This window comes from Apostichopus japonicus, chromosome 17 (genome assembly GCF_037975245.1).
Source record: "Apostichopus japonicus isolate 1M-3 chromosome 17, ASM3797524v1, whole genome shotgun sequence".
Classification (NCBI taxonomy): Eukaryota; Metazoa; Echinodermata; class Holothuroidea; order Aspidochirotida; family Stichopodidae; genus Apostichopus; species Apostichopus japonicus.
This window is the reverse complement of record NC_092577.1, coordinates 11388772-11414308: the sequence shown is the minus strand read 5'-3', so window position 1 is coordinate 11414308 and position 25537 is coordinate 11388772. Positions and strand designations below refer to the sequence as shown.

The following is a 25537-nucleotide window of genomic DNA, read 5'->3' as shown; positions in this document are numbered from 1 at the left end:
AAAAATTGCCAAAAGTGATTACATTGGGTATCAAACGTATGGTCAAGTCCGTCATATGTGAACAATTGGTATTTCAGCCAATTTAGGTATTAATTACACATAGACACAGTCACAACTTACATTGTATTTTATACATAAAGTTTAGTTATATATCAGGAGGATTTTGTCATAAACCATATATAGATAAATATGTATATTTAATTATTTTTGGACTCCTGACAACGGGCCCTTTAGGCGATCACAGAACACTTGCCCTAGCTGCACCCCATCCTCCTAACCGGTGCACGTAAACCCTGTCCTTGCACCCCTTTGACCCGAATTAAAAATAAGGAAATTTGAACGGAAAAGGGAACGAAAATACGTTGCCATAACGGGCGGCTCCACCCTCTTTAGAAAGGATTGGCAAAAAGGGAATAAGTACATGAACAATAAATTAAAAGTTATTTCCATTGAAAAGTGACTCGCTGAACATCGGCAGTCAAAGCAAACAACTTTTTTTTCTAAATCACGTCAGTTTATTGCTTTCCAGCGTACTGTACTCCAGTATTGATTATCCTGCCTCTTGTTCCGAACGGCTCCCAAAGAAATGCCAAAAAGTCGGCAACGGGGTTGGGGGTGGGTTACCCAGCCCCACCATGGGGCACCTCATCACGACTGACTCGAATTACAACTCGAAACTATAACTCAAATTGCATTGAATTTTAAAAAGAAAAAGAAAAAAAAAGCTGTCTGCATGGCTCATACTTATCTATACTATTGTGTGACCATATAGGCGTACAGGCTCTAGTCAACCAGGAGGGACACTGGGGGGGGGAGCTTTTTTTTCTTGCCACAGAAAATTAAACATTGCCCGGAAGTTCCTAGTACGATTAATTCATTTCAAACTTCGACTACAATGAAGGACAAAGAGAACCATATAGGCCTATGCCTGACTATAAGATCATTGAACCATCACGAACAACTCCGAATAATCTTCCATTTGCCGATTCATGACACTGGGAAGTAAGGGGTGGGGGGTGGGGCATTTCATTTGATCCGCAAGTATAGTGAACGGTCACCACAACAAAGGTGTATAGCTTGGGACTAGCATGGGGAGACTTGTCAACCTTGTGAACATTTTTTAGGGGGGTAAGATGTAAGGGGGGGAGTCGGCAAACTAAAACATACAGGGTAAACAGAGGGAAGGAAAGAGGTCAAAAAAGAAAGAGTGAAAGACAGATGAAGGGATGGAGGAAGAAAGTAAAGAAAATGTGGAGATGGAGGTTAGGGGTAGAGATAGATATGATATGAAATACAGAGAAAAGAAAACCAAGAGCAGAAAATGGAGATCACTGGGATACTGTCAAATACACAAGAAGAATATACAATCTCAATACTGGAATTAAATAATGCACCACATAAATACAGCTTATGACATCAAGAAATCAAAGGTGAAGGATATAATGTTTCAAGGATGCTGGAAAATAAGACACAACAGAAGATGATCATGGTTTCTGATCTATTAGGCTTCTTCTCCCTACTGCTACAAGGATGTAAGAGACCACAGGGACTCACACAACTCTTTAAGTTGTGATGACCTCTGACCCTTACTATGCCTAACTGTTATGTTGCCAGGAAATAAATACACCAGTGCATGAGAGGAGGTGAGAGACAGGACTGATTGATCGTGTCTATAGGGGTGTTTAATATACATGTGATTCAAGAAGATAGATGTAAAATGTAGCATCGTTTGAACACTTCAAAGGGGACCCCTTCCCCACCCCCACCCCACGTTCAAATCATATCCCCTCCTGCCTCCTGGCAACGGATATGAACACCAGTATAAATAAACCGATACAGATATTTATACCCGCTGTTTGTCTAGGCCTATATACAATAATACAAAGCTGGCCATTCTCTGGTTGTTACTCCTTGATTGAATTTCCCCAACCTTGCCCACCTTGACTTAGAGGGTGGCCAAGCTTCTGATTCACAGTCATAGCTACTATCGAACAAAATGGACGAAAGCAATTTATCTCAATCTGGTGATACAGATGTATCAATAGCTGCTAATCCAACGTGAATGTCGCACAACCTGTCAATAAAAGTCTGGGAAAAGTGCTTGCACCTGCCATATGTATGATCTCTTTTGTTCAGGATCATGTAAATGTGGCAATGTGTATTTGTATGGTCTGAGGTTTCTCTCCCATGCTGCTCCATATCTAATCCTACTGGTGACATTGGACAGAACATGGCAGATGGCTTCTTGAGAGGTGTTGAAGTAACTGGATCAGAAGTATCTGTAAAGATTACATAAAACATTTGTTACTAGATTGCAAGTATCCTGCTACAGCTACTATGGCTGTGACTAAAAATATACTTTTGTTTAGAACTTATCACACTTTTGCAGCACTGGAAACTGATATTTCAATTTAAATGGTGTCATTGAGTTTAGAGGACATTGAAGTAGAAGATATTGAAGTTACAAGTATGTTGGTGAAACCAAGACCACCCTCAATAAGCAGTTCTAGAGTAGTCACAGGTCAATACAATGAAAATGGAGACTCCAGTAGGGGAACACTTTCAGTTCCCCACTCATACCATTAAAGTAAGACATTTCCCAACAGGTAACTAAATTCGTAGACTAACCATCTCAGACATAGTACACCACAGCAGAGATAGAGAGAGTGGACGGAATGCCTTAGCACCATTCAACTGAATGGGCTCAATATACAAGAAGGACATGACTAACTTACATAGGCGTAGGGGGCGGGGGCTGGGGGGCTGCAGCCCCCCAACCAAAATTTTTGGTGAAAATTCGGGCAATATGCTGAGAATTTTTCGGGCACCTACTAAAAAGGGATAATTTTCAGTGTGTTTTTCACATTTTTTGGTGAAAATTCGTTCAAAATGCTGAAAATTTTTCGGGCACCTACTGAAAGAAGAATAATTTGCAATGTGTTTTCCACTTTTTTCGGTGAAAATTCCGGCAATATGCTGAGAATTTTTCGGGCACCTACTTAAAAAAAGAATAATTTGCAATGTGTTTTTCACTTTTTTTGGTGAAAATTCAGCAATAAGTTGAGAATTTTTCAGGCACCTACTGCAAGAAGAATATTTTGCAATGTGTTTTTCAATGTTTAAACTTACATTGTTATGATCATTTTTGTTTAACAGATTCCCCAATAATTTTAACCAATATGGAAGGCTAATACAGTAAGACGCAAAATGATTGTATGTTATTGGCATGTGATGTAATAACCGATGAATGCCTATATGATATGCACAACAACATGTTGATCGCGCGTGGAGCACGCGAAAATTTCGGTCATATTTTTCGGGCAAGTCGTTTAAGCCCCCCACAAATCAAATGAGGCTCCTATGCCTATGCTAACTTAATCCTGCTCCATCTCTGTATTCTGCCATAGTTCATTCCCCCTCTCTCCTTCTTAATCCTCGCTTTGTACTCCAAAGTTTATCTAAATACCTCTGCTTTCCCTGACTCCTTTTGTTCAATACACCATTAACTTCTTTCTTTGTGTTCACCATGTCCTCTCTGTTCCAGGCTCTATTGTGTCTCTTGAATTACCTGTTACTAGTCAGTTTGCCTCTAAAGAAGATCCTCATAATATCAGGCCCACTTACTTTTATATAAATTCTCATACACATGTACGCTTTTTAGTGGATGAGCAATATGCTACCATTTTTTTTCTTTTCTTAAGGAATTTAATGAGAATGAAATTGTATTATTTTTCTGATCACATCAGATCAGATATAAGATTAGCACTGCTCTTCCAGTCTGTTATTCATGCAAGGATAAACATATAAATTTACCTTCTCCTTTCTGAGTGTCAACTGAGCTTTCTGTGGTGACAGCTGCTGAGAATGCCTCTGTTTGACTTTCGGCATCCTTCTGGAAAGATGCATTTGACACCTGTTCAATGAAACAAAAAAATTGTCCGTAAATCATATAACTGAAATAGTAATTTTACTGTACACCCCAAGCTTAATTGTATGCGTAATGAATCTGGTAATGACCAAATCATTACAAACAAACATGTTTTTATCATACCCAAGAAAAAATATGAAAGAGAAAAGTAACAAACAAACACTTTGGCAGATTTCAATAATAACATATTGTTAACCCACAATGATTTAAACCCAAATAAGGATGATATATTCTTCCATACTCTTCTTCAACATATCCTAAAACCGTGGTACCTTTCAAGAAAATTGTGAGGATAATTTTGTGTTGCCCAACTGCTTGCTCAACAACCTGAGCTCACATGTCAATGTACAATTTACTATGTAAACTTCCTGTCTAAGTGAACTGATTGGTTTCATATCATTAAAAGATGTCCAGTCTTTTGATCAAAGTTTGATGTACACTCACTATTTACCTACTGTGTAAACTTCCTGTTTATGTGAGCAGTTGGTTTCATGAGTGAGAATTGAGATGCTAGCTTACTCCATGACATAAGCCCACCATTGTGAAAAATTCCTGTTTACATGCATAGCTAGTTCTCAGACTACCATTAACGCTAGATTACTCTCCACAAGAGATAGTTACGGTCACCAAATTTAATAGATCATAATTTTTGAACACTAAACATCAGATCATTTAGGGCTCTTAAAATGCAATCTGGATTTGGTTGCTAGGCGGGCCGTATCCTAGCAACCAAAAAGTTTTCCAATTTTTTTTTGCCCAATTTCATCCTTTGAGACATATTGCAAGACACCATATCAATTTCAGGCAATTCTGAGAGGGTGGGCATGGAGGCCACTGTTGATTTGGCATGGATGGACCCATATATAAAAATATGATAACTTATCACAACATTATAGCATTAGGCCTACACAAAAAACTGGTACTTTCTTACCTCCAGGCATGGCAATATAAAGGTTTATATAGGTGTAGCTATATGTACTAATATGTTCCCTCAATTTGTGAGGCTAATTTACCTTAGTTCTTGCATAGCAGTTGGGTTCCTTCAAAATCCCAAACGCAGAAATGTACACATGATTGAGTCAGTAGATAACATATACACCCCGTTGCCCAAATGAACCATTAAAACTTGATTGCGTATATGCTGGCTGTGGCTGACCTTAGAAGTATAGTTGCATATGTAGCAGTGTGAAAACATGTGAATCAGTTAGGAGTGATTCTAAAGTATTTATGTAGATGCATTATTTTTATAGGAAAAACTGCAGGTCCATGTGGTTGTACTTGTACAGCACAGTAGGCCTTCCTCGCTGGTGCATATTACAAAATTAGGGGATGCAGTTACTTTGAACACTAAATTCAGATACTTATTACTATACTGTAGGCCTTAGTTCTATATATGCCTAGTTAATTATGACTGGGCAAAGATGAGGCTTCAAACTTCTTTCTTTTTTTTCAAATGCTCATTCACAAGAATATCTTCTTCAAACAAGGACAGCTGATAAAAATTTAGAACCTGGAGGGGGTGGGGATGAACAGATCACCTAGGCCTAGTGGTTAGAAAATATATTTCCATCAATTTGTTGAGGCAAAAAAAGTTTAATTTTTGGTGATGAGAAGGCCCAGCTTTCCATTGCATAAATATCAGTCAGTCTTCTTTAGAAAGGATACTTTCATTTTTAACTGTATACAGTATCTTCATGACAAGCATTCACAAACAGTGATGATGCTGACTCAGTAATACAACTTACTGCTATTTTGGGCTAGGATAAGTATGGTAAGGTTAGCATACGCTAGGCCCATTGGAAAAATAATGAATGATAGGCCTAGTTACATAGCCTAGGCATATCAAATCATGTATGTTACAAATACAATAGCATACTAGACACTGCGAAGTTCGAACACCTAAGCCTTAAAATACCCCAAAACTCCTAGCCTATATCTTCATTTTATTGACAAATATATACGTACATACTTGCACATAGGTCATTTTGGAGAGGAAATAACTGTAGCTTCGTAGTTTTTAGTGATATTGGCTTTTGCTTGTAGGTTATCATGGTGAAATCGTGTATTTCTTAGGGGAGTCCGAACTTCGCAAGTTCGCAGTATTCTGTACTTCGCAATACTGATAGGCTATACATGTAACCTAGGACAACTACTGTACCCTATACAGTTTTAGCCTAGCTTAGCAAATCATTACCTTTTTGTGTGATCCTGAAGCAAATGTCCTGCGAAATATACGTTGCTCACAAAAGTCAAATCATGGACATGTTTGTGGAGTTCTTTCTCCATTTGCCAGCTTACATAGGAACGTAGAAGATAGATCTTCGTGGCATCTCTTCGTCGCTGTTGTTCCTTTGCACTGCTGTTTTTGTCAGGTCCATGCAACAAAGGCCTTCCTCCACTTAAACCTAGCCTACGCTCGTTCCAGGATAAGGTCGTTTTATTTCGCCCGATTCTCCTTGCCCTGATCCCTTTTCCATGATTGTCACAATACTCTAATCGAATGTATTTGGACGAAAATCGTACAGTATTCTTTACTCAAAAGGCACACAAACAACAAACTATCGAGGACGAAAGTCCTATGCGGTAAACAGTACAGTAAACTGAAATGCTGTGTTATAACATTATGTGTGCATGGGTACGGGCTTGTTGCGCATACGCTTGCCTGTGCTATTCACTGATCTAAATTTGCCACCGAGGTCACGTGATTAATAGGGGTCCCATTAAACCTCGCTGAAACCTCGATAATGCCAGCGCCCTCAAAAAAAAGTCTACGAGCGATATCGCCTTTAACGTCCATGATTATGAATTGTCAACAACTCTGTAACTGGACGACAAACATTAGTCTTGGGTGACTTGAACCGGGGACCTTATGATTCGAAGGCACCGGCTTTAACCACTGAACTAACACTCCCATAATGTTGGGGTATTGTTGGGGTTGGGGATGGGATCGGGTTGTATGGGGTTGTATGGGAATGGGGTTGTAAGGGTATGGGGTATGGGTTTGGGGTATGATGGGGTAAGAGAGGGGACAGGGTAGGATGCGGCAGTGGTCGGGTTATTTCTTTCTAAATTACATTATACTGTTAACAGGATTATTACAACATATTTTCTGCTTAGTGTGCCTCCCTGGGGTCAAATTGGGATTATAACGTTGCCACATGAGCGAACTCTATTTAGATTGTTGACATTGTGTGACCTTGATAAGACTTGTATGTTCATGAAATGAAAGAAAGGTATCAATATAAATTTACAACGAGTATTTAGATGTCCCTGATCATATGTGCAGACTTGGCAATATACTCTATTTTTTACTCATCAGTATGGGGAAGTGGCCACCATTCCGTCCTCTAAAACATTAATGTGCAACTATGACGCATGGGAACATTATATTTGTGTAAGGATGTCGTGGAAGATATACAAAGAAGCAGTGTTTCATATATTACCTCTCTTGTTTGGTGGCGCAGGCATTTAAACATGCAACTACATAGTTCAAGATCAAATCAAAATAAAAGCATAATCAAGAGAGCAGTGGCAATAAATTGTCACCGGACAATTTGCTCACATGTTAATTAATGAAAATAAACAATACTAAGACAAATAAAATAACTATACACTATCTACACATCTCAGAGACAATGTTATCATCACCTAAAACCAATTCCAAAAGGAAACATACAATGGGCATCATTATGACATATTAACAATTCAACGCCCAATGGTGTTAATCCATTGTAGAACAATATTTAAAGTACAAGTATTTTGCGACCATTACGCCATTGGCACGTCTACCTATAACAACAACTTAATACTAAACAAAATCATATTGACTATATACTGCTTTAACTACCCAACATATGCAATTTGTGATGTACTATATTGCTTCAAGTTGCAAGCTCTAAAAGAGTAATGCATCACTGAAAAAAAAAACACATGGTGCAATTACTGTAGTCACTTGAAATTGGTTAAAGAGAAGGTTAATAGTTTCAGCTATAAACATACTATCCCTTTAAGACTTAATCACCAATAATAAAGTTAACATATATTTCTTTGCAGCATATATAACAAGACTGCTGGTAAAATGCATCCTTTTAAGAAGCAAGAGAATATTAACTCAAAGTACACATGAGTGCGACTTCACAACAATGAAGTATAACAAAGTTAGGGCTACGTTCTAATACTTGTCCTCAGTCCACTACTTATAGAACCCTCAATATATAGAACTAGAATGAGACTTACTACGTTACATGAGAGCCGCCATTTTGAAGGAAAACGAGAGCGCTCTCTTAGAATCATTTCCCTCACGTGGATACTAGTTTCCACAGTGAAACTGTAGAAATAGTTACAAAATTCATTTAAGAACATTCAAACTTTAAAAAAGTTGATAGTTAACTCTAATCCTCATATCATATCATTCTTAGTTTACAACATCTGATCTTCAGATTTAAAAAGTTCAACAAATATTCATACGATTTTGTGCTTGAACCATTGTTCTGTGTGGACAGTGTGGAAATGAGTCCTTGCTGCACTGTGTATGGAAAGCTGAGGCCCCTTCACATTTGTTAATATGTATTATCAAACCAATTTACAGTTTCCATTCAGTCTCCATGATGTTGAAACAAATGACAAACTTTGAGTCAATTTTACCCATGGTCTAGACGTCTGTCATCAATTACGTTAAACTTTACGCTAATATCAATAGCAGAAACCTCTTAATTACGGAGGAGTTTTGTCGTTTAATTGGTTTCATTAATGAAAACGTGAGCCAGGAATACAATATGTTGCATCAATTGTACTTTGTAAAGACGGTACAGCCTAGATTTGGCTTCTTTTTTATATTCGGTGGGATGTGACACACTACTTTAACAAAACATATGGTTTGTTGACTTGTTTGGCTTTCACCTTTAATAAGGTAAAACTTTGACGACCTTTCATATATTGATCACTATCACCAAGTGCGATGGACATCAAACATAAACCCAAGGAGAAGTAGGTATTTTTATGATTTCACCTTTTATGACCACAAATGACCTTTGACTTACTGATGTTAATAACAATTTTACCCCATAATACATGTTACCACTTCACCAAGTTGGAGTAAAATCAGCAAAGTATCTGTAACGGAATCGTAACCTAGGAACCATTACTAACGGAGTAACAGTCAAACGCATTACCATGACAACAGCCCAACTAGTAAAGAAATTACCTGTACATCGGAGATGCAACTATAACTCCCTTTTTAGCAGCTGCAGAACATTTTAGAGTTACCACTCAGTCCCCCTCCCCCCTCCCACCTACACCACCCATGAAACCCAAAGTTGACGTGCTGCTGAGAAGAAAAAGACATTGTTTGTGAGAAAAATAAAGGCCAGTCATATTTACGCTGAAAATTTCGCCAAGGATTGTTCGGATTAAAAGAGAAGAAAGAATCAAAAGTAAAAATGTTTTTAATGATGATTAAAACTTATCACAATTTCTTATATGTTGATTTCCTTTTACATGTATGTAACTGATTTTGGTTCTGAAGATTTATATTGTATGTTCGATCAATTTTGTACAGATAGATAGAATAACATTCAATAAACTTATACAGTTACCAACAGAATACCGTTAGACTGTATGTTAACATGTTCCTTCAAAGGACTAATATACAGGAAATAGAAATGTATATGAAAACTAAAATTAGCCTAAGCATTTATCTCATATGTTTAAATTTGCTGGAAAATTGATAGCTGGTCATTACATTAGAACTAATATCTGTGAAATCTTCCATTGTAATATGTTATTTTAATAATCGGTGTATTATTATGTGCATATCAATTACTATATGGAACGGTTAATATTTGAGTATCAAGTACTACCGATAAGATGTACCTTAGGTACAGTCAGAGGTGGATATAACTACATAGAGGTGTTCTTTTCAATATATAGCTTAAAATAAGGTATGTGTGTATCAAGTATTATGTATAGTTTTAAGTATATATCAAAAATTATGTACCTGTATAGAAGAACAGGCTTAGTCACAGGTGCATGTACAGCGATACTATTTGACAATAATTAGTTTTAATTTGTTTTGGTGGTTGTATCGAATACTGCGGATATGATATATCGGTTTAGGTACAGTCAACGTTTAATCGGTACTTCTGTTAAACATAAAACTCAACTCTATAAAAACAATTATAAGCAAATGCATTTTCGTGATCGCAAAGCTCATCCTTCCAATATACAAAAATAACCTTAGAAATGTTATTAGACATGCAAACAAAATCTTTAAGCTACATCAACGCAAATGAACACAACTCTTTTATCTCTTGCAAAAGATGTTCTCCTATCTGAACTTAAGATCGCAAAAATTACTCATGTTCTTAAATCTGGCAATGAGCAGCTGATTACACAAAAGTCTTAGTTATACTTGATGGAGTGCGTATTACCGCATCTGATTATGCTAAATTTCTAGGATTGTATATTGATGCAAAATTCAACTGGCAAAACATATGTTTATCATCAGCAAAAATGTTGCATATGCAAATAGTACAATTAATAGCTTGAAACTATTCTTACCTAAAGTCACTTTACTGACAATTTATAATGCACTTGGTTTGCCTCATTTAAACTACAACATCATCGTGTAGGGTAATTCTCACATGTAAACACTTTGTAGCTTATACAAGATCCAGCAATTGACTGTTAGAAACATTTGTAATGCTTCATTTATCTAACATTCTGTGCGCTTTTCAAACACCTTGCTTACCTGCTTAGCCTAATTGAGCTCTATAATTATAAATTGGTAATTTTCTCCTCAGTTTTATTTCATTCATACAACACTCGAACTTAACATATGTTACAAACTCCTATGTCCAAAACTTAATTTGTATCATTCTGAGGCTAGATGTTCTGGTGTCGCCCTCTGGAATTCTCTAAGTGAAATTGTTAAGTAATAGCTAATCAATTTCATCTGATGAAAGACAGGTGAAACATATTCTAGTCAACGAATAATTTTCTTATAGTTCTGCCTTATAATGAGCATTGTATTAATGTGTCCTTTCACAGTTCTGTCAAAGCCCTATGTGTGTGCTTTTCTATTTGTGTCTTGATGTTTTCTTTTCTTGATATAAACTTTAATTTTCTAGTTTCACTTTGTAAGGGACGAGACTCGAAAAGTTATCTAACTTCTGGTCCCGCTGCCTCATTGCTATAACTATGTATTAACAAATGCACATCATTGTAATTTAATGGCAAAAACAACTAAACGAAACAGTGGTTACGACAATACAAGGATGTCATGTTCAATAATTACGGTAGTTTAATTACCTTTTAAGTGGGTATCAAGTGCTTTGGCTACGATGTACTGGTTAAGTCCAACATGCGCAGTCATTACTTGTATACTATCAAATCGTTTTCTGAAAAAGTGGTATTCACGGAAAATAGAAGTTTTAGAAGATTATGCAGTGATCGACCATATTCACATGGTTGCCAGAAAGAGTAGCTTACATATAAATGTTTTTTATTGGAATCATAAATCGACTGACTGGAATTTAAAGTAAATTCACTTCGGCACATTCTTCATTCATCACTTATTGCAATATCTCGCTAAGTACATATTAGCCTATGCCATGGGCTACATTGAAGAGGGGCCCACCTCCACACATGGGCTATTCCCGAGAACAAATGAAGATCAATGACTCAGACCTGACTTGATTATCATAAATTTTAACCAGCTGCTGAACTTTATTGACAAAGAATAATTAATACTCATGTTATATTTGGAGACTATCTGTCTGATAGGAAATGAAATAATCAAGAAATAAAATAATACAAACATTGCAAGAAAACCTTAAGAAGTCATATTTCTCGCTGAACAAATTTCTGCATTTAGGTCTAGTGCACCCTGAAGTTCTAAGGTTGCTTTAAATATGACTATTTTGAAATTATTTCCTACATGTACGTCACTTCTAGGTCGAACGTGTGGAAAGATGCCACAGTTGTTGATATTAAAAGTTTTTCCATCCCGTTCTCTTCTATCGTTGACATACGATCCATGTTATGATCTAATCTTTTTGTGAGTAACTTTCGACCATCCTGACTGTATTGTAAAAGATTGCAGCTCGCCCTCGACGCCTGGATTATCGACATCTCCCAGAAAATTGAACCAGCAAACGAATGACGTGACTTGTCGTCTTTCCATAGCATGTAAATGAACTCATTTTTGTCTGTGCAGACACTGATAGGTCTACAGTCTAATCCATAAAGATCTGGTTTGGTGAATTCATACATCAGCTTACTCTGTGATTCCTCCATGGTGACTGCATATGATCTACCAAGCGAGTTGTCACAGATCAGGAGACTACCTCTATGTACAGTGATATCATACGCTGCACGGATTTTATCTGGTAATGTAATCCTGTGTCTGTAAATCAACTGATCAGTAAATACATACACATTTCTGCTGTCAGTACCAACAATAATATGATTCTTCACAGGATCAGTGGTTACACAACTCACGTTCTGTTTAGATGGCCAACTTGTAATGACGTCACGAATATTCTTCCTGCTAAATGCACCATCACGTACATCGTAAATACCGATTTCATTTCGCTGACGAGACGCTGTTATAACTTTGAACTCAGATAACATACCGCAGATGATCACGTCCCCATCACTCTTGATCTGATCTTGTCGTTGTACTTCACCTTTACTGTTGAACACAGTGATGGTGAAATACCCTTCAGATACCTTATGAAGTATGACAATCTTGAGATCTCCTCTGCTTGTAATACTAGTGAAATATCTACCTTTAACTTTGATTCCTGCAACATCAACCACTGACTCTTGATGCTGAGCAATCGTGACAATGCCTCTAATAACCTCTGTGATATCACTGATAACGAAATCAGATAAAGAGTTCAACTCTGGAAATTCGTTTTTCATTTCTACCATCAGAGTATCACATGCTACTCTAATATCAGGAATACACTGAGCGTGTGTCCAATAATCTTTAGTAGCAAGAATAGATGATGTCGTTGCTGTGAGGTTCTCGTATCGTTTAATAATCTGTTCGCAATATTCTCTTGTTTTAGTTCATTTTCATTTTGATTTACAAGCTGGTCTTTTGCTGTTGTCAAATTCTTTAAGTTAGCATCTAGGCTTCCAAGTTTTCTAAAGAGCTCGCCCTCAGTTTCATCACATTTGTTTATAAACTCTTCAGATTCGTTGTCATATTTTTGATTCGTTGTTTCCCTGAGATTATCATATTTCTTTCTCACTTGGCTCAACTCCTCTTCCAAATTAAAAGTGATCTGACGGTGGTTTTCTATTCTTTTGCTTCCGATGTCCTCTAAACCTCTTTTTCGTTCCTTAGTACATTCCGCAAGTTTATATTTAATCTTGTGTGCTTGTTGCTTGTGCTGATATATCAATCTTTCTGTTTTTTTCACGGCATTTTCATTCAGCTTCTGTGTAGTAGTTTGTATTTTTGTTGGGAGGCCATATAGTTTACCTTTGTATTTGGTTAATGCAGCAAGTTCTTGTTTCAGTAGTTGTCTTTCACGTTCTGCTATTTCAGTGACATCATGCAGGTCATGACCTTTGTGCTTATTATATGTACAAGCTATGCACACTGGTACATTTCCGCAAGAACTGCAGCATAATTGTGCTTCTTTTTTGTCATGGATATGGCACCTGGGATCTTCCGTTAGTGATGTTAATTTATCCAGTGTCATATTCTTTGCTTCTATATTATCCAATCTCAGAATGTGGGTTTTGTGATCTGTAAACATTTTACTGACGACGTGAACCTTGTAACATTGCTCACACAAGTAATCTCTGCACTTAAAACAAAAAGCTGAAACTTCTGTATTCTTGAAGCAGCTAACACATTTCTTTAAATCTGCATTTTCAAAAGACTTTTGCAATTGTATAAACTCAATAATACTCTTCATATGGAAGTCAGTCTTGAAATCGTCAACACCATTTTCTGGTATTACGTACTGCTCTTTACACAATGGACACTTAAGCTTTCCATCATAGCTTGCTTCAGTGACTGTCTTCAAGCAATTTCTACAATATCGGTGGAGACACGGTAACTGTTTCGGTTCTTTATATTGATCCAAGCAAACCGAACACAAGAAGAAGTTCTCTGCCAGATCCGTGAGAGGAGTCGACGAAGCCATTGAGCTTGATTGACGAGATTCTGATACTGCAATTTATAAAATTAAAGTAAAATAAAGCAGTTAGCAAACTGCTTATCCACTAAAGAGCCTATGTAAAAGAAAGTGTAAAAGTAAGTTGGCCTGACGTTTGGATCCTAACTTTTTCAAAGGCTAGATGACAAGTAACAGTAACAGAAGGGGAAAACACACGCACAGAATACAAACAGGTTAATAAGCATGGTGAACATAAAATATAGATGTAAGGGGATTAGTAGACAAGGGATGGTGAGAAGAATGAAAGAAACCAACAGGGGAAGAGGAGAGGTAGGAGATAAACTGTAGAGCGACAAAGAGGGGATTAAAGGAAGCGGGTAGGGAATAAACTATATAAGGACAAAGACAGAAAGGTGTGGAGAAGAAAAAGTGGAAAGTTACGAGGAAAAGTGTGACAGAGGGATAATGAGGGGAGATGGAGGTGGAGGGGGGACCGTGAGAAAAAGTATGTCATGTCCTTCCTGAATGTTGAGCCCATGAGGTTGAATGGTGAATGGCGAAGGCGTTGCATCCACAGTCTCTCTCTGCTGATTCGTTCTAGCTCAGGGCGGCTACCTAAGGATTCAGTCCCGTGTAGGGAAGGGTGGAAAGGTTAAAGTGTTCTTAAATCGGGGTCTCAGTCTTCATGGTGTTGACTGTGGACATGTGACCATAGAACCGCTTTTTGAGGGTGGTTTTATTTTCACCAACATACTGGATGCCGAAAATTCTTCAATAGATCAGATAAATGACATTAGTGGTTTTGCAAGTGATGTGGCCCTTATTTTTGTGTGTGAGTTGTAGACTGTCGCTAGTGATGGTGATGGAATTCGATTCAACAATGTGGTGGCTGCAGACGATGCATCTCGAAGTATGATCACATTTAAAAGTACCATGCTGAATTGGTTTAGGGTTAGAATTTAGAGGTGCAACATCATATATTATAAAATGGACATAAATTTGCACATATTGTGGTAATATTCATGTGATAGAAATTTCAATAACTTACATTACCATGTTTCAATAGTTTGAGAAAGAGTAATCCCAATAAAGGAAATAGCATATTTTATTTGGTGAATTTGTAGTAAAATTGTCGATCTTTGCACAAACACATTTTCTTGCTTGTATTGGACGTTACCCCTCAAATGCAATACCCTGTAATATTTAAGACTTGGCTCAAAGCAAATATAGATCAACGACTAATTGATGTTTGTAAACAAGACTGGTAAGGCGAATTTAACAGTAACTCTCATTGCAAAGTTTCAATAATGTACAAAGAGAAACTTGAGTTACTTGAATAACTTAAATTTCCACCACGGAGTAAACTTATTTAAAATCCGCTGTACAAATAGTAAACACCCTATCGTAAAAGGGAAGTTCACAAACATTGATTTTCATGAAAGATTGTGTGAGTTATGTTACATAGATTGCATCTAGTTGCAGAATGTATGCGGAGCCTTAAAAAGAAATGTGCACAACTTTACTGGATATCGATGTTTCAAATCTGAATAAACAGTAGTTAGCACAGTAGGTTCTGGTAGCATTATATTTCCATTCAGAGATCTGTATTAAACAATCGGCGAAATGATGCTTACACTAAACGTATTGTGAAGTACTGTATTTGTAGTTCAAATAATAATAATAATTAACAGTTCTTATATAGCGCAACTTACTTAACCCTGTTCATTGGTAACTTGTCACACCTACACACCAAATTGTGCACAATTCAAACAATCTCTCCTGGGGTACCGCAGTGCACCACAACCACGTGTCCCCTGGGTCACTTCCCATAGGATGCAGCCACAAACCGGTGCACGCAACTACATTTACAAGTCACCTCGCAATACCCCATTTATACATCTGGGTTGAGAAAGGCAATGGAGATAAAGTGCCTTGCCCAAGGACAAAACGCTATGATCTGGCCAGGACTCGAACCTGTAATCCTAAGATTACAAGTCCACTGCCTTAACCACTTGACCACAACGCCCTCCGTTCAAAGGAGGGAGGGTCGATGTTTCATTTTTCGTGTATCCTTCTCGGAAACATCGATATCGTTATACTCATTCAATACTAACTACCTCCTTACAAAATCCACCACATATGGCTCTTGAATAAACTGCTCGTAGCCAGTGATCGCAATATTAAACGTTTCATACTATAAGGTCATCTTACCAGCTCTCATATATGCATACATCTATATACATTACCTGGTTAATGTATATCATGTGTATATGAACGGAAGTCATTACGTAACTGTCATTTCTGGTACAACCGACCATTTCAAATTTCTAGAATATACCATACCAGAAGATGATAGAAAAATGGGTTAATATTATTCATTGATAAGAATAAACAAAACCAGAAAAGAGAATGAAGGAAAGCTGTTTCAATACAGCGAAGAATTATTGCATTTTCTTCGACTTCAGTTACAAGTGGATAATATTAAACAAATTGGTATGATCGTGTGTAAAGTACCCTTCTAGTCTCAGAACAGTTACTCCAACAATACCCACATAATACAGTTATAGGCCTACATTAGTTTTACTGACGATAGAAAGGGGTGGTTCCTCTTTGAGTTATTAGAGTGTAACTTACTATTGGTTCGTTATGTTTATACTAACTGCTCTTCTGGTCACCTGAAGCTGCTGTCGTCTTACTAGTTGTAGTAAACGTCAGTATGCCAAGTATAATTTAAACTTTTATGGTATATATCCCCTCGAATACTAGCAGAAACAGATTCAATATGCATTTCACGTTGAAAGAAAAATGGCGTTCACCGTGGCAGATCTGTCACACGATCGATGGATTTATCAACTTAATATAGTTAGACTTTGACACTGTAAAGTACACGAAGTTACGCGTTGTGTAAATAAAATGTTTTCAAACGCAAGACAGTTGCACTTCAGTTACTTGGACTTAATCACGATGGTATTACTTTTTCAGCTGTTATATCTGAAACACCATCATACTTTTCATCGCTCAGATTGTTTGCATTAAACAACAACTAAACTTGCGGCACAATTTATCCGCTTAATAAATTAAAGGGGCGGTTCCTCTGTTCGTAATGAGTGTGGAACTTACTATTGGTTCTTTATGTTCATACAAATTGCTCTTCTGGTCACTTGAAGCTGATCTCGTCTTATTAATAATAGTAAACGTCAGAATATATCAAGTTACTACCAACTTTCTTGTTATGTTTACCCTATAATACTAGCAGAAACAGTTTTGATATGCATTCTACGTTGACAGGAAAATGGGGTGTACAGTGACAGACCTATAGCTCGTTGTCACGCGAAATATTTATCAATACATTTAGTTTGTCTTTGACCCTGTTAACTACACGAAGTTACACGTAGTATTAACAAACCAATTTTTCAAACACAAGTCAGCTGTAAGTTAAATCATCACGATGAGCGTGTTATTACTTTCCCCCTATGATATCTTAAATCTCATCATAATTTCCATCTGCCAAAGATTGTTTGCATTAAGCAAAAACTAAACTTGCCGCTATATTTATCAGCGTTAAAACTGAATTCCATTCAATCTTAAACATTTATAGGTTGAATTTCTATTATTTATATTTACACTTCTTTCCCCACTCCAACTTTGTGATTCTTTTCTTGATGTTAATCAAAAAAAGAATCCTACATCGAAATTCATAATGAAGAATAATGATTAGGCAAGGCAATTGTTTCTGTCATTATCCCACTACAGCGCCGTCACTTACAACTGCCATATCCAAGAAAGGCTTTCTGTGGATACTTCCTCAAAAGTGATACTATTATCCATATCAATGGATGCAATTAAATGCCTTTATCTGTCTAGATTTGCTTTAGAAAATGGCATAATAAAACCATATTTTGAAATTTCCCAAATGTGATAAGTAGTAATTTAAATGCGTTGAAAGTAAGCAGAAGATACAAAAAGATGATCATAACATATCCATCAGTTGGTACCGTTTCTCAAATTAATACATCTATTTATGTTCCCGTTTTTGTAGGAACCTCACATTAAACAAAAATGAATTATTGCGATATTATCAGTTACGATCAATCAAAGACATCCTTTCTCTGTGACACATTACTATATATGACAGACCTCCTTTTATCGTAGTGTGGGAGGCAGTCGTGTTGCAAATACAAAGTTATGATGAAATGTGTAGGTCATAATATCTCCACTTCTCATATTAACAACAGCTATTCCATTTCCTCGAATAAAGGATGCTAATGTGAAATAAACATGATCATGCATTCCGCTCTTTGGAGGAAGAAGAGATATTGTTCCATTCATTCTTCATCAACTCATTGAAGCCATTTTACTCATATTTCAATAATACAATTGCACTGAAAAAACTACTTCACAAACGTCATTGTTGAACAATATAGACACTCATTTTACCTAATTACCAAACACACCATAGCATATATTGGATACATCATTAACGGCATACGCCAATTGTAAGTTAAGGTTTCTATTGGGAAGCTAGATTAATCACACTTTACCATAACAGCAATGACTAATTACTTGTATTAAACTGACGTTGAACATTTAATGCGTCTATGCGTGTGTTTCTTAGTATTGTGGAATTTACCCATCCAGACAAACCCGATTATTTAGCACGAATACAGGTGCAATCGTCTGACGCAAATCACGCATTCTGTTTAGTTTCAAAGACCGTTTCGATCAAGATCATATATTTGTTTCTATTTACTAAAATAAGTGAAAAACTAAGTATCCTCTGACAAAATATTAACTTAGATTAGCAAATTTTATTTATGGTTTGTTACACCCATTTACGATTGAAATTAAATAGGTTCATATGCTATGTTACTGACATGAGATTTAATATCTCAATCTGTATTAAAAAAAAAAAATATATATATATATATAATATATATATATATATATATATATATATATATATATATATATATATATATATATGTATATGTATATATATATATATATATGATAAATTTATGATAAATTATTAAGTTGATGTAAATACTTATATGTAAATACTATATATATATATATATATATATATATTTATATATATATATTGTAACGCTTTCCGCTTCGATGGTATGGTGCAGTACCCAGTCGGCAAGTGAGGAAGGGGGTTGTACAGAGAGAGACTCGAGGACACCGTTGAAACGAAGTACACTAACAGTGCATTAAGAGTTTAAAAAGTATAATTAGATAAACAATGTACCTGCCGTACATCTTTCGTTAAGTAATAACCAAATAATATATACAGAAAGTGATACAATAAAACCTAAACAAAAAAATAAGGGTGGCGTACATTAACTAGCCCTGTCAAGGCAAACTAATCCCTTATATATAGACTGTAGAGCAGCACTGCTAACTAGGCGCTGCGCCAAAGACAACGCAGGTACAACGCAGACTAAATATCGGTACTGCGTCAAGGGCGACGCAGCGTAAGGACAACCATGGAGCCATCTGTTTATAGCTCCATAGGACAACGCAGCGCAGCTAACGATGAGGTTCGTCAGCCCGCGAACCCTACGCTGCGACGACCTTGCGCAGGCACAAGCAGTTACGCAGCGCAGCTGCAGAGTGCATTACTCGATCCTCTGCACAAGCCAAAAATAATCTAAGTCCTTAAAACAACGTACAAATTCGGCATAGATTCTGCCTGGCAACTTACTCTAAATATACCCTTACGTAATGCCTAAGAACGCTCCTTGCACGGCATTATAAGCGACCCCGTAACTGTGTTGAAGCCTATACACGATTAACTAGCCAATAAAGAAATAGCCAGGAAGATTGACAACCGCCATAACCCAATTCAGCCGGTCAACGCTCTCTACAGCGCTATACGAATGTGAGCTAACCCCGCCCGCTGTCCGCTGTATGCACCCCTAAAAATTCCCCGTATACTAAGAACGAAGGAGGCCTTGTCCACCGGACTGTTTACATAAAGCCCCGGCAGGAAGAACCAACTCTCACAGCCAGCAATAAAATGATACTCAAGTTACACATACTAGAGACCTCCTAGCTTAAACATTACGTAAGAAACATTTTAATACGGTAAAACAGGCAAGATAGAAAATACGTACACACGAGAAAATTAGGTTGTTTTCTCGTATATATATATATATATATATATATATATATATATATATATATATATATATATATCACTGTGTGAATGTACCTAATGTTGCTAATCATCTTTTGATGCCTTTTTGTATGTCATTCAATGTAATATAAAGATGGAAAATATATACAGATCGTGTCCAAATAAAAGAGAATCAGCAGCGGTTGGATTATTTCTTTCTAAACTAAATTCTGCTCCAAAAAGCTCTAGTACAACAAATGTTCTGCTTAATTGAACCACACTAAAGTCAAATTAGGAGTATACCTATGCCACATCAGAGCCCTTTATTTAAAAATCTTGACATTATGTGGCCTTGGTAAGACTTTTATTTTCATAAAATGAAATAAATGAATTTCAGCAACAAAGAGAGACGCATAACCATGACATCAGCTCAATTAGTTAAAAAGGACCTGTTGGATCTGAAAGGAGATGCAAATACATCTCTCTTTTTCGCTACAGCAGACATATTACGATAACCCCCCCCCCCCCCCCCCGACACACCAACCCCGAAACTGACGCAATGCAGAGAAGAAAGACGATATTTGTGAGAAAAATAAATGTCAGACATATTTACGACTTACAAGTCGCCAAGATTTGTTCAGATTGATAGAGAAGAAAGAATCACAAACAAAATTGTATTTGAAAGATGATTAAAAATGATGATTAAAACGATTTCTTATATGTTAATTTTGTTTTTTAAATATGTGTAACAGATTTTGGTTCGGATATTTGAATGTTTATACTTTATCAACTGTACAGTTGGATGAAATAAAATTCCAAAAAAGTAAAAGTTTACAAACAAAACAACCTAAGAGTGTATATTGATATATTCCTTTAAAGTAATAATATACAGAAGTACATATGCAAAATAAATTTAACCTAAACAATTATCTCACATTATTTAATTTGATAGACAGTCAGGTACATTTAGAGGTGCATGTACAATGATACACTTTTTCAATAATTAATTTTTAATTAGTCTTTCATTGTTTTAGTGTATTCCTGTCATATATACCTCGGTGAGTTACTATATCTCGTTAAGTACATATTTGCCTTTGCCATGGTCTACATTCAAGAGGGGCGCACCTCCACAAATGGAATATTCTCGGAAGCAACTTTATATCAGTGATTCCCACCAAGGAGCTGCCTTAATCAGATGAAATATTTTACCAGGAAGATAAGAATGGATATCTTGTATTCTTTATGTATTTTTTGACCTTTTTATTTGTAAAGCGCCCTGAGACTTCTGTTACGGGCGCTTAATAAGAACTGTTTATTATTATTATTATTATTATATCACTATTCCGATCAGCTGTTGAAATATATCAACAAAGTGTAAGTCATGCTGATGCTGTTTATAGAGATTATCTGTCCGATCTAAATAATCAAGTTATTAAATATATCAAACATTGTTATATAAACCTAAGAAGTAATATTTCTCGATGAATAAATGTCAGTATATTAAGGCTGAGAGCACCCTGAAGTTCTAAGGTTGCTTATATTAATGACTTGAAAAATTTCCTATTTTTACATCACTACAAGGTCGAACGTGTAGAAAGATCCCATCGATGTGGTCATCAAGAGTTTTTCTATCCCGTTCTCTTCAAATGTTGACACACGGTTAACATCAACATCTACTGTTCTTGTTGTGAGTAACTGTCGACCACCCTGACTGTATTGCACCAGAATACATCTCGGCCGATGTAAGATGCCTGCTTTCCATAGCATGTAGATGAACTCATCCTTGTCTGTGCATACAGTGAAAGCTTTCCAGTCCAATCCATCAAGATCTGGTTTGGTGAATTCATACATCAGTTTACTATGTGATTCCTACATGCTGACTGCATATGCTGCTCTCTCAGTATAGATGCCACATACCAGGAGACTACCTCTATGAACAGTTATATCATACGTTTCATCGATAACATCTGGTAGTGTAATCATGTGGCTGTAATTCATTTGATCAGTATATACATACACATATCTTCTGTCAGTACCAACAATAATGTGATTCTTTACAGGATCTGTAGTTACACAACTCACGTACTGATCAGATGGCCACATAGTATTGACGTCACGAATGTTCTTCTTGGTAAATGTACCATCACGTACATCGTAAATACCGATTTCATAAGTACAAAGAACTTCAATGATAACTTTGAACTCAGACAACAAACCGCAGATGACCACGCCCTTATCACTCTTGATCTGATCCTGTCGTTGTAATTCACCATTTCTGTTGAACACAGTGATGTGTAAATACCCTCCAGATGCCTTGTGCATTATGAAAATCTTGACATCTCCTCTGCTTAAAATATCAGTGGAATATTTACCTTTAACTTTGATTCCTGCAACATCAACCACTGACTTTTTATGCTGAGCAATCTTGACGTTATCTCTAATAACCTTCGTTATATCACTGATATCGAAATCAAATAAAGATTCTACCTCTGGGAATTCTTTTTTTCATTTCTTTTATGAGGTGTTCACATGCTACTCTAATATCAGGAATACACTGAGCGTTTGTCCAATCGTCTTTAGAAGCAAGAATAGATGAAGACGTTGCTGTGAGGTTCTCGTATCTTTTAATAATCTGTTCGCAACATTCTCTTAATTGCTTTAGTTAAACTTTATTTTGCCCTACAAGCAGGTCTTTTGCTGTTGTCAAATTCCTCAAGTTAACATCTAGGCTGCGAAGTTTGGTTAAGAGCTCGCTCTTAACCTTATCACATTTGTTTATAAACTCTTCAGATTCGTTGTCATATTTTTGATTCGTTGTTTTCCTGAGTTTATCATATTTCTTTCTCACTTGGCTCAACTCCTCTTCCAAATTAAGAGTTATCCGACGAACGTTTTCGCTTCTTCTGCTTTCGATGTCCTCTAAAACCCTTTTTCGTTCCTTAGTACATTCCGCAAATTGATATTTAATCTTGTGTGTCTGTTGCTGGTGCTGATTTCTTAGTCTTTCTGTCCTTTCCATGGCATTTTTATTCAGCTTCTGTTGAGAAATTTGTATTTTCGTTGGCAATTCGTATAGTTTACCCTTGTATTTGGTTAGTTCAACAAGTTCTTGTTTCAGTAGTTTTCTTTCACGTTCTGCTATTCGGTTACGTCATGCATGCAGGTCATGACCTTTATGCTTATTATATGTAAAAGCCAAGCACACAGGTACATTTCTGCAAGAACTGCAGCATAATTGCGCTTCTTTTTTGTCATGGATATGACACCTGGGATCTTCCGTTAGTGATGTTAATTTATCCAGTGTCATATTCTTTGCTTCCATATTATCCAATCTCAGAATGTGGGTTTTGTGATCTGTAAACATTTTACTGCTGACGTGAACCTTGTAACATTGTTCACACAAGTAATCTCTGCACTTAAAACAATACGCTGAAACTTCTGTATTCTTCAAACAGCTTACACATTGCTTTATATCCTTATTTTCAAAAGACTTTTGCAATTGTATGAACTCAAGCATACTATTCATATGGAAGTCGGTCTTGAAATCGTCAACCCCATTTTCTGGTATCACGTATTCTTGTTTACACAATGGACACTTAAGCTTTCCATCATAGCTTCCTTGAATGACTGTCTTCAAGCAATTTCTACAATATCGATGAAGACACGGTAACTGTTTCGGTCTTTTATATTGATCCAAGCAAACAGAACACATGAAGAAGTTCTCTGCCAGATCCGTGAGAGGAGTTGACGAAGCCATTTGTCTTGATGACGAGCCCTGCAATTTACAAAATAATATAGAAATTGACACATACTGCTGTAGTTGTCGCGAGCATTAGGAATACTAAAGCATTAATTAAACTAGATGTTTAGTGGAATTCTCTAGCTATATCATAATGCAGTTATTCAAATACCGCGATGGGGGGCGGGGTGGGAGTGAGTGATGTCAAGGGTAAACTTTTTGTTCAAAGACATCTATTAGTATTAGTTTTACTGGATAGACTTCTATAATTCTTTGCAAAAAGTAATGCAAATACCGGGGGGGGGGGGGGTCGGTGTTGGTGTTATAATTGAAAAGTGTAACCTTTTTTTTCCAAAGTGTTTTGGTGGGAATGAAAAGCTGATCAATGTCGGAGTCAGTAGCATGAGTGATACTGATCACTCTCTTCCCTTTACAGAAAAATACCGAACGAAGTGAGGATTGTAAAGAAATTGGCCAAGTACAAAATAAGTAGCCATGATATATATAATACTTCGTAGACGACTTGTTCTATACCAGCATTTGATCTACGGTACTAATAACGTTTTCTTCTTAAACCATATTAGCAAAGAACAACATTTCTCTGAACATGTTAAATGCACATCATGCAAACTTGATTTTCGTCATTAATATAAACACAACATCTCAATTTGAGCCAAAAAATAAAGATATATGAGATACTTGTGTTCACTGACCCACATTTACTGCTATGCTATTGTGAATGCTCGATATCCTTATTTAATACAAGGCCATATCCATTTAGTTAATAGTTAATACTCACGTGTCCCTTCCCTTCCCTCGGTCAAACTTCTTTCGGAAATGGTCTTCCAGTTGCTTAAATGTTATAACACTAGCACGAATTTAAGTTCAGATATCTCTAATTAATTGTAGGGATCTTTAATAAAATTCATATATCTGAAATTGTGGATTTAATTTCAAAATGATTTTCCTTAAGAATGCAAATGTGGTATACACAAATGTAGTTACAATGGAATGATAGCAACATTTTTCGTCTACACCCGTAGCCGATATCGTTAAAGAAACGCCACTTTGCTAAAGAGGAAGGTCTTCATATATCCATGGAGCACCATCATTTGTTTCATAACAATTACATTGTACACAAACCCAACAGCAGACAGGCTATACCCGTCAAATGAAGGCTCACTGCCCCATGTTCGAACAGTATGACTGCAGTTTCGTTTCAATGTCAATTTAGTGACTGTTAATTGTGCTTTCCCTCGTAAAACATTTGATTATATTCAACCCTCAATATGTCTTTAGCCAGATAAATGTGATGTTGAATTAGCCTAGAACACTTCAAATTTTGTTTTAATTATGTTTTGAAATGAGACTTTGCTCGTTTATGATCAACTCAAGAAAGGTATTAAAATTCAGATTTTTACTTAAACTGAAGTTTCAAATTTCAGTAGTTATACCAGATTCATTCTCTTGAAAATCTGTAAGAAATCAATGATTTTGAATTCATCAAATTGCGGAAAACTGTTCTGCACCATCATGATTGAAATGTTATTAGTATGGCAGCTGCAGGCAGTACAAACAGAAACCCCAGTCTAGCCAATTCGGCGCTA

At 36.5% G+C, this 25537-nt stretch overlaps 1 protein-coding gene and 1 long non-coding RNA gene across 4 annotated transcripts in view; both read right to left on the bottom strand.

Annotated features, from left to right (window-relative positions):
• LOC139984816 (uncharacterized) overlaps nucleotides 1-25537 on the bottom strand; it is a 153854-nt gene that overhangs the window by 96521 nt on the left and 31796 nt on the right. The window contains exons 1-2 of one of the 3 annotated variants that reach the window (XM_071998898.1): nucleotides 16702-17870; nucleotides 11237-14120 (exon numbers count right to left, since the gene is read on the bottom strand). The gene's annotated coding sequence lies outside the window, so the exon portion shown is untranslated. Of the gene's footprint in view, nucleotides 1-11236; nucleotides 14121-16701; nucleotides 17871-25537 lie in introns of those variants that run through there. The other 2 variants (XM_071998901.1, XM_071998904.1) reach the window with 2 other exon arrangements.
• Nucleotides 1886-6716, bottom strand: LOC139954847 (uncharacterized). Its single transcript, XR_011788213.1, has 3 exons — nucleotides 6123-6716; nucleotides 3814-3913; nucleotides 1886-2279 (listed from the first exon to the last, which is right to left on the bottom strand). It is a non-coding gene; the product is annotated as an uncharacterized lncRNA (long non-coding RNA).